The sequence below is a fragment of the Ursus maritimus genome, unplaced genomic scaffold, assembly GCF_017311325.1.
Source record: "Ursus maritimus isolate PB19 unplaced genomic scaffold, ASM1731132v1 scaffold_5, whole genome shotgun sequence".
Classification (NCBI taxonomy): domain Eukaryota; kingdom Metazoa; phylum Chordata; class Mammalia; order Carnivora; family Ursidae; genus Ursus; species Ursus maritimus.
In genome coordinates this window covers 82,432,858-82,443,880 of record NW_024426663.1, presented here as the reverse complement: position 1 = coordinate 82,443,880, position 11,023 = coordinate 82,432,858, and the positions used below count along the sequence as shown (strand labels likewise).

Genomic DNA, 11,023 nt, shown 5'->3' with positions numbered 1-11,023 from the left:
TTTGAATAAATATATTTGCTTCTTTCCCTATTGAATTGACTGACCCTTAACATACCTTGTGAAAATATCTGAAGAAATTATTTTAATTTCTTTTCCAAATTGGGCTTAGGTCCATCCTGGGCTTTTTGTTTAACTCTAACCCCTATGTTGTTCGAGTCCGGTGGACATTCCCAAGTGGAATCCAAAGAAACAAACAAACAAAGCAATAGATTAAAATCTCCAGGTAAAGAAGGCTTAGAATCATTGTTGTTGCTGCATTTCTTGGAAGTATCTAAAATATCAAGAGTAGAAATGTACATAGTAATCTATGTACACTTGCTTGGAAAATATTCAAAGGATGTTTAATCATAAAATGACTTTGTTCACAGGATGATGATTGAACCAGTGTCAACTAACAAATCCTGTGCATTTGTGAAAGTGCAGAGATAATGCAAGGTATTCCAGTAATTCTAATTGTTTTCCTATTTTTAATAGTCATACAAGAAATGAGACTCTCTACAGCAAGTGCATAAGAGAACTTTACTCATAATTTAGTATTTTTGTGTATAGTAAGCAATAGATACATTTGGACATCCCATATAACAAAGGGAACTCCACTTTTTGACTGAGGTAGGTTTAAACACTGTATAAATAATTTGTATTAGAGTATATATCCTGTGTAAAAAAATAATAATAGTCTGCTTGAACACTTGTTTATCTTTTTTAACACATGAAGCTCTTTCCTAACGTGAAGTGTGTTATTATACAATTCTAGATGGAGTAGTATAGGAATGATTGTGAAATAATATTGAAACATAGTAAAATTGATAATAAAGACTACTGCTCATATTGTCTATGAACTATGCTCTGGATTTATTATGAATACCTACGTGAGCTACCCTATGTTATATTTAAATACCATATTCTGAATATAATTGATAATAAGATAATAATCTATGATAAAATATATAAGAAATGTTTATATAAATTAAAACAGTACTTCAAATATGAGAGTAATTTCTTTGGTGATAATTGAACCAAGACATTTACAGAAAAAAAAAAAAAAAAGAAGTTGAAGGATAAACAATGTTCATTAAAGAATGAAGGGTTCATTTTGTCCATAGCCTGTGATGAATCTTCTGGTGATGGGGAAGATTGCATTCCAGTCAAAGAATGCTTTAACAACATAGGTAGCATGAATTATATTCTTCAGAGGTAAAGATGTTTTTATGCAACAGCATGATGTGATGTATAGATGTTGATTCCATTAATTCTTTGGTAGTGCTGGTTACTGTTTGGATTGAAATTACTCAGAAGTTAAGCACATCAGTTTGGGAAATAAGTGATGTAATCTATGAAAGAGCTGATTAAGATATAGATGATTTGAAATGGAGTTTGAGGCTGAGTGAGTAGCTACACTGTACACATGCTTCAGCAGAAGTTGTAGAATGCAAAATTGACAAATATATCTGTTTTTTGGAGTTCATTTATAAATGTGCTCTCTGAAGGGGAATGAAATAAGGCTAATATTGGAATATGCTTTGGAAGTATGTTATATTTAAAGAATAAACCTAACATTTGAGGGTTCACACCCTCAATACAATTGTGGAGGACAGTCATATTTTCTACTTGTTTATTATTGTTTTTCGTGAATGTAAGATTGCTTATATGGCATCCATTGCAATCTTAATGGTGCTTCCTACTTGCTTTTTACTCCAATATAATATAATATAATATAATATAATATAATATAATATAATATAATAATATCATCAATGACATTAATGAAATTCTCATTACCATCAGCACACCAGAAACTTTTCATCTTACCCAATTTTAACTCTATACCCATTAAGTATTAACTCCCCATTTCTCCCCTCATCCCAGGCCCTGAAGCCCCATTCCACTTCCATCTCCTAGGAGTTTGATTACTTGAGTATCTTGTATCCTGTGGAATCATGCATATGGTCTTGTTACAATTGCTTTATTTTACTTAGCATAATATCTGCAAACTTTATCTATGTTGTAGCATCACAGCAGAATTTCCTATCCCTTCCTTTTTAAATACTGGAAGACATCATATATATTATAATATATATAATATATATGATGTCTTATTATGAGACATATATATATGTCTTTATATATGACTATATATATATGTCTTAGCATATATATGATATCACACACACACATATATATGGTATATTTTGTTTATCCATTACTCTGTCAGTAGACAGTCTTTGTTGCTTCTACCCCTCACTTACTGTGAATAAGCTGCTGTACATAAAATATCTATTCTGGACTCTGGTTTCTTTCTCTTGGACATGTACTTTCAGAAGTGGAATTTGGATCATATGGTGATTCTAGGCTTTATTATTACTTTTATTTTGAGATGGATTATGCATTTTCCACACTACTTGTGCCATTTCTGCATTTGCACCAGCATGACACATTTTTTTCACTTTTCACCCATGTTGTTTATTTCCTTTTTTGTTTTTTGCTTTTTGTGTTTTTGTTTTTTTTTTTTTTTTAGTAGTAGTAGCCATCCTAATGGGTGAGAGGTGGTATTGCATTGTAGTTTCAATTTTGAGGATTCTCTAATAATTATTGATTTTAACATATTCTGTGCTTATTGGTCATATCTATATCTTCTTGTGAGAAATGTCCAAGTATTTCACCAAATTTTAAATTAGTTTTTCTGTTGTTGAGTTGTAGTTGTTTATATATTCCCAATATCAATCCCTTTATATGACAAATATTTTCTAGGGATTTCTCATTTACTCTGCTGATAAAGTTTTTTGGTGCACCAAATTTTTAATTTTGATTAAGTCTAATTCATTATATTTTTTATGTTATTGAACATATTTGTGTGTCATATCCAAGAAATTAAATCCAAAGTTGTGTAATTTTTTTCCCTGTACTTTCTTCTAAGACTTTTATAGTTTTTGTCTATTTAGCTATTTGATCCATTTAAGTTAATTTCTGTTTATGGTGTAAGGTAATTGTTCAGTTTCATTATTTGCATGTGGATATCAAGTTTTCCTGTGTAACTTTTTGAAAAGACAGAATCTCATTGAAAGGTTTGTAGACCTTTGTCAAAAATAATTTAAGCACATATGCGAGGGATTTTTCTGACCTATTTTATTAGTTTATGTATGTCTCTGCCAACAGTTAAACTATATTATCATAACTTTTATAGTGAATTTTTATCAGAGAGTGAGTTCCACAAATATTTTATAAGATTGTTTTTGGTTATACAGGGTATCTTGAGATTATACATTAATTTCAAGGATGCATTTTTCTATTTCTGCAAAAATCTTCCTTGGGATTATGATAGACATTTCATTGAATTTTTAGTTGCTTATGGTAGCATTAATATCTTAACAATATTATGTCTACCAATCCATGAATACAGGATTTTTCCCCCTTATTTGTCTCTTCTTCAATTTCTCTCAGCAATGTTTTGTGATTTTCAGGCACAAGTACCCCCATTCTTTGTAAGTTTAAAAGGTATTTTTATTGTTTTTGATGAATATAAAAATGTAATTTATATTTTAAAATTCTTACAATTGTACATTAGTGTGTAGAAGTACAATTAATTCTGTATCTTGAAACTTTGCTAAATTTGCTTATTAGTCTCTGACATACTTTTTGTAGACTCCTTGGGATGTCTACATTTAAGATGTTTGTGAGCCAAACATTACTTCTTTATTTCTGATTTGGATGCCTGTTATCTTTTTCTTGCCTAGTGCGCTGGTTAATACTTCCAGGTGTAAAGTTGATTGGGAGATACGTGGCATCCTTGCTTGCTTCTTACTTGATATCAGAGGACTTTCGTTTTCACACTGAGTGGAATGATACTTGTGAATTAATTTTTAACTGTGACATCAGTTTTATATCCCTTAATATTTTTATTCAAGTAATGTAAGAAGGCATAATCTTGACAGCACATATGCTAAAACAATGATCCCATTACTCATGTCTGATCTCTAAGATAGATATTTCATATTACTTTATCAGTTTTTGTTTCTATTTATCCATATATTTTCACTAATATGTTTACCTATTAATGATTAAGTTATAAATATCAATACCAGCTCTTGACTCATCATTCCAGCCACTGGGAATGGAGAAATTCTCCCTCCATATACACCAGTTCAACTCATTTTCCATTTCCCATCCTTTTCATAAAACTTATATTTCATTGTGTCTCAAGTGGCAAAGTTGACAACATTTTTCCATCTTCTAGTATGCATTACTAAAATACAATATATATTGTAAAACCTGGTGCTATTATTTTTGTTACTATTTCTATAGTTAGGTCTAGAATCAATATTTAAGATTAAAATACTACATAAAGATTGTAGAACTTATTCATTAATGTCTCTGGACATCACCATCACTATGTGGAAGACTCTTAGTGATGTATTTCCAATTTTTACCACTTTAGTGACAGACCATTCATTTTACCTAATTTTTTCAAAGATGGATCTCAGATCTGTCTGTCTTAATTGGCCATTTAAATTTATTGGTTAATGATTAAAATACATCCTAAAACCTTTAGAATGAAGGACCATTTGTGTGTGTGTGTGTGTGGGGGCAGTTTTAATTTATTAGTTTTTAAAAAGTAATTCTTAATGGAAACAAGTTGACCAAAACTCTGTCACAGAATTTTGAGACACATAAAACAAAAGTTTAGTGAAAAGACAATAATAAATTCATTTTTTTCAGAGTCCTGAACTATTGCATCACTTTTGTGTCTTTTGACCTGTTCTCTTTTGACATATTTGTTTTAAGAGGAAGAGTTGATAAATATATGTGATTACATTCACACACTGATCTAGAATTGGTAAGTTTTAAATGCAAGAAAAGAAAAAATGAGAAAGACAAAATGCCATAGAATAATATATATTATGTAAGTTTCGAGAAGCAGAGAGATATGAAACATGTGCTACTTGGGAGAATTCGAGCAGATTTATGAAAGGTACAATTAGTGTGGTATACAGATATTTAGTTAAAGGGTCTACTTTATATCATTCAGAGAGAATGTTGAGGAGGCAGAAGAGAATGACTTAGTATAAATGGCACTTGACCATAAAGATTCATCCAAGATTTCAGAACAGGTGAACCAAATAATGTTACCTGACTTCAAGGAAGCTTGATTTGACATTACTGTGCAAAGACGACTCAAGGAAGAAATATTGCTTTTACCATAAGCTGGTAGGCTGTGTCGTTTTAGAAGTACATCTTTTTTATTGTTATATTATGTTAGTCACCATACAGTACATCCCTGGTTTTTGATGTAAAGTTCGATGACTCATTAGTTGAGAATAACACCCAGTGCACCATGCAGTACGTGCCCTCCTTACTACCCATCACCAGTCTATCCCATTCCCCACCCCTCCCCTCTGAAGCCCTCAGTTTGTTTTTCATAGTCCATACATCTTAAATATGAATGAAAAAAGTATCTGTTGGAGGTCATAAATATTTACTCATAAAATAACTCAAATAATGTATGAATTTACATTAACTTTTTGGCATATATTTTTGAATATATCTGATTTTTGGTGATACTTGTGTTAGTGTAGAGTAGCAAAACATATTTATCCTAATGAATTCTTAATAGAAATACAGTTTTTTAGTAACATTAAAGAAATAGGCCACAAGTAGCCTTAGAAAATAGGCTTAAAAATAGGCTGGCAAATTCTAGCATCTTCAAATTTTAATCTCTGTGTCAAAAACTGTTTGTTTTCTCCCCAATATAGAAAAGTTTGGTTATTCACTAAGGGCTTTAAAATTTTAAATAATGCATAACATGAGAAAAATAATGAGTTGAAAATAGCTTATTGTTCTGTACTTATTTACTTTTGTGTATGCTTTTAGGAAAATCATATCAATGTGCCATGGAAAATTATACTCAAACATCAACTGATTTCATCTTATTGGGGTTGTTCCCACCATCAGAATTGGCCTGTTCCTATTTATTCTCATTGTTTTTATCTTTCTAATGGCTCTGTTTGGCAACCTTTCCATGATTATCCTCATCTTCCTAGACACCCATCTCCACACACCCATGTATTTCTTACTTAGTCAGCTCTCCATCATTGATCTTAACTACATCTCCACAATTGTCCCCAAGATGGCTTCCAATTTTCTGTTTGGAAACAAGTCTATCTCCTACATTGGGTGTGGGGTTCAGAGCTTCTTCTTCTTGACTTTGAGGGGCGGAAGCATTGCTCTTGACATGTATGGCCTATGATCGTTATGTGGCTATTTGCTTTCCTCTCCACTATGCCATTCATATGAGCAAAAGAGTGTGTGTAGTGATGATACGGGATCATGGATTATGGGCTCAATCAACTCCTGTGCCCACACTATATATATTCTCCATATTCTTATTGCCAGTCTAGAGCCATCAACCACTTCTTCTGTGATGTTCCAGCCATGATAAGTCTGGCCTGCATGGACACCTGGGTCTATGAGTACACAGTGTTTGTAAGCACCACCCTCTTCCTTGTGTTTTCATTGGTATTGCATGTTCTATGGCCGGGTCCTCTTTGCCATCTGCCGCATGCAGTCAACAGAAGGGAGAAAAGGCTTATTCAACCTGCAGCACCCACCTCACTGTGGTCACTTACTACACACCCTTTGCTTACACTTATCTACACCCAAGATCCCTCCGATCTCCAACAGAGGACAAGATCCTGGCTGTCTTCTACACCATCCTGACCCCAATGCTCAACCCCATCATCTACAGCTTGAGAAACAAGGAGGTGATGGGGGCCCTGAGAAGAGTGATTCAGAGAATCTGCTTTATGAAAATGTAGACAAAGCTCTTTTGTATGTGTCCTCAGGACTTCGGTATAAGTGTATTCATCAGCATACGATAATTAAAATATTATTTTATACTTAGAGTGCAAAAACTTAAATTAGAGGAGAAGAAAATCACTCATGTCTGGACAAAATTATTGTGTAAATATATATGTAACTCCATGCCTTATCTTTTCTTTTTCTTTATGGTGCTTTTTCTGATCAATTTCAAAATCCTTTTCAAATGCATTCATTATTTATTGATATGTTGTAAATTATAATCATTCTTTGTCATGTAGAAATGAAAGTGGAAACTGTCTCAATGAAGTTCCATTCAGCAGAACAGTTCTATTTTCCATGTATTTTGCAAGATAAGTAAACAGAATATTAAATATTTCCCTGAATGTTAGATCAAACTAACAGACAGAAGACTTCTTCTTCATCTCATTGTAGACTTGTAACTTATCTGTGCCAATTCTTTTTTTTAATGTTTATTATATTATGTTAGTCACCATATAGTACATCCCCGGTTTCTGATGTAAATTCGATGAATCTTTTTTTTTTCAATTTAGTGTAACTTTTATTTAAATCTTTTATTTTTTAAGTATTTTATTTACTTATTTGAGACAGAGAGAGTGAGTGAGCTAGAGAGAAGCAAGAGCAGGGTGGGGGGAGAGGGAGAAGCAGACTTTCTGCTGAGCAGGGAGCCAGATATGGGGCTCCATTCCAGGACCCTGAGATCATGACCCAAGCCAAAGGCAGACCCTTAACCAAACTGAGCCACCGAGGCACCTCTAGTGTAACTTATCTCTAGAGGGATTTAGCTGAGACTTCATCAGGGACTCTAAAGTCCTTAAACCATTCTGAATAAAATGTAAAAAGTTTATGTTTCTTTTAAGAAGGTGAATCTGAAAAAGTGAATTCATGATAGGTATTCCTCAAGATCCGGACTTCCAAAGTGTCAACAGGTATCAAGAATCGTGAGGTTAATTATATGGCGGCTCAGTCAACATTTTAGTCTAGCTATTAGGAATTAGGAATTTCAAGGACATTCCATAACCATCCCCACACTAACTACATACTCAGTAGTCACTACTATTCTTGCATTGGGTCATGTGTCTTATGTGATATTTTATTTTCCACTCACTAAATCTTATAGTTTTAGTGAAACAGGTCCAGAAGAAAGTTATCTTCTATAGACCAGTTTTAGTCATTATATTTTGGCTCAATAATTTTCTAATCAGGTCCCGCTATTAAAATCCAGTGAAAACTCTAAGCTCAAGTAACCTACTGGGTAGATTGCTATTAATATTCATCAGTGGTAAGTGAAGAAATGCTCTACTTTATCAGGTTTGGCACGGAGAAGAAACATATAATTTACAGGACACAGAACAAGATTAAAATATGAGGCCTCTTGTTCAAAAACAGGAAAACGATGCCATCACTGGTACTACTATAGAGTTCTTTTCAAGATTAATTTATTAGTTTTTGAAATGCAATCAAAATAACAAACATCATTTCCGTTTCATAATTTTATATTTAATAAGTAGTAATACACTGCTATATGATGTCTTTATTGGTCATAAGATTTTTCTGACTCACTTCTTTTATTTCATTTATTTCCATCAAAATTTATATCTTCAAGAACTTCATTTTCTGTTGATATAGTTCAAGGTATTATTAGTCATGCTGGTAAATGCTAGGTCATGATTAGTTTTTACTAATTTTTCATTTTTAGAATAATCTGTATGCTTATGTTGCTGGAGCTATTAGGGGAGTATTTATAAGCCACGGACACATTGGACTGACTTTTTTCTGAAATTTTTTTTTCAAAGATTTTATTTATTTGACAGAGACAGCCAGGGAGAGAGGAACACAAGCAGGGGGAGTGGGAGAGGAAGAAGCAGGCTCATAGCAGAGGAGGCTGATGTGGCCGATCCAACACCGGGATCACGCCCTCTGCCGGCAGAAGCTTAACAACTGCTCCACCCAGGCACGCTTTTTTTTTTTCTGAATTTTTGATACATTCCATCAAAATTAAATTTTAGTGCATATAGAGCCGCTCTTTCTTAAGGAGTTTGTTTATTTATTTTTTAAAGGTTTCATTTATTTATTTGACACAGAGAGACAGCAAGAGAGGGAACACAAGCAAGGGGAGTGTGAGAGGGAGAAGCAGGCTTCCTGCTGTGTAGGGAGCCGAAGTGGGGCTCGATCCCTGACCTGCGCTGAAGGCAGACACCTAAAGGCTGAGCCACCCAGGTGCCCCTGGATATTATTTTTTTTCTAAAAATGTTCTCTAATGAATCAATTTCAACTCATCAATTTATACATAACTCTGAATTTAATTTTAAATATAAATTTAAAAACTGGCATTTTAATGAATGCTCTCTAATTTCTGGTGATCTTAGTGACCTTTGTATAAGAAAAAGGAAACCAATTCATGTTTCAAACACCCTTTTTATAAATTTCATAGTTGTATCTTCCCTTATAAAGTACACTGCTGTTACTTTTTTTTCTTTAATGGTTTCAAAAATTTATATGAAAAGTATTCTTTTCTATCAATAATATTTCATATTAATTTTTAAATCTTGAAAAGATTTTAGAATTTTATTTCTCTTTATAAATGTTTGGGCATTGACTTTGCAATGTTGCAGTTTTTAAAACTATAGATTTTGGATTATTTTTGTTAATTCTAATAACATCCCAATGTACTTTATTGTAATGACAAGGTGTGTACTCTTATTTTGTGATAATTTACAAAGATTACTACTTAAGCTCCATAGCATTCGCTATACTGGCTCTCGGGTAAGATAGTCAATAATTTTGTAAATGACAGAACGATCTTTTTAAGGATGGAAATCAGCCCATGCCCCACCATGAGTCACTGCTATCGCCAGGCAGAGCTCCTTCTTCTCTGGGTTGTGGCACCTTCCACCATTTTTGCTGCCTCTGCAGCTGCTGCTGACATCACTGTGCAGGAATCTGGTCCTAGTCGCAACAAGAGCTACTCCCTTGGGGTCCTATGGCACCTTGAGCAAGATGTGTGTGTTCCTATGAGGAGGCCAGGACAACTACTCTGTGAGCATCCTGCCTGAGCGAATATGTGCAGGAACTGTTTCTGGACAACAATCACATGCCAATGCTACAAGCCAGCTTTTCTACAGCCCTCCTCCTCCTCCTCCTCCTCCTCCTCCTCCTCCCCTCCTCCTCCTCCTCCTCCTCCTCCCTCCCCTCCTCCTCCTCCTCCTCCTCCTCTTCCCCCTCCTCCTCCTCCTCCTCCTCCTTCTTCTTCTTCTTCTCTTCTTCTTCTTCTTCTTCTCTTTCTTTCTCTTTCTTCTTCTTTTTTTTTTTGCATTTTCTCCTTTTTTTTTTTTAATGATTTTTTATTATATTATGTTAGTCACCATACAGTACATCCCCGGTTTCCAATGTAATGCTCAATTATTCATTAGTTGCATATAACAACCAGTGAACCATGCAATACGTGCCCTCCTTACTAACCATCACCGGTCTATCCGATTCTCCACTCTGATGCCCTCAGTTTGTTTCTCATAGTCCATTGTCTCTCATGTTTCATTCCCCCTTCTGATTAACCCCCTTTCCTTAACCCATTCTTCCCCTACCGATCATCCTAGTTCTTATGTTCCATAGCTGAGAGAAATCATATGATAATTGTCTTTCTCTGCTTGACTTATTTCACTTAGCATTATTTCCTCCAGTGCCGTCCATGTTGCAGCAAATGTTGAGAAATCGTTCTTTCTGATAGCTGAGTAACATTCCATTGTATATATGGACCACATCTTCTTAATCCAGTCATCTGTTAAAGGGCATCTCGGCTCCTTCCACGATGTAGCTATTGTGGACATTGTTGCTATGAACATTGGGGTGCATATGGCCCTTCTCTTCACTACGTCTGTATCTTTGGGGTAAACACCCAGTAGTGCAATGGCTGGGTCATAGGGTAGCTCCATTTTAAACTTTTTAAGGAACCTCCACACTGTTTTCCAGAGTGGCTGTACCAACTTGCATTCCCACCAACAATGTAGGAGGGATCCCCTTTCTCCACATCCTCTCCAACAATTGTTGTTTCTTGCTTTGTCTATTTTTGCCATTCTAACTGGTGTAAGGTGGTATCTCAGTGTGGTTTGATTTGAATTTCCCTGATGGCTAATGATTTTGAACATTTTTTTGTGTGTCTGTTAGCCATTTGTATGTCTTCATTGGAAAAGTG

At 34.3% G+C, this 11,023-nt stretch overlaps 1 pseudogene; it reads left to right on the top strand.

The window, feature by feature from the left end:
• Positions 1-5,885: 5,885 nt before the first annotated feature.
• On the top strand, positions 5,886-6,809 carry LOC121100666 (annotated as a pseudogene).
• Positions 6,810-11,023: the final 4,214 nt, after the last annotated feature.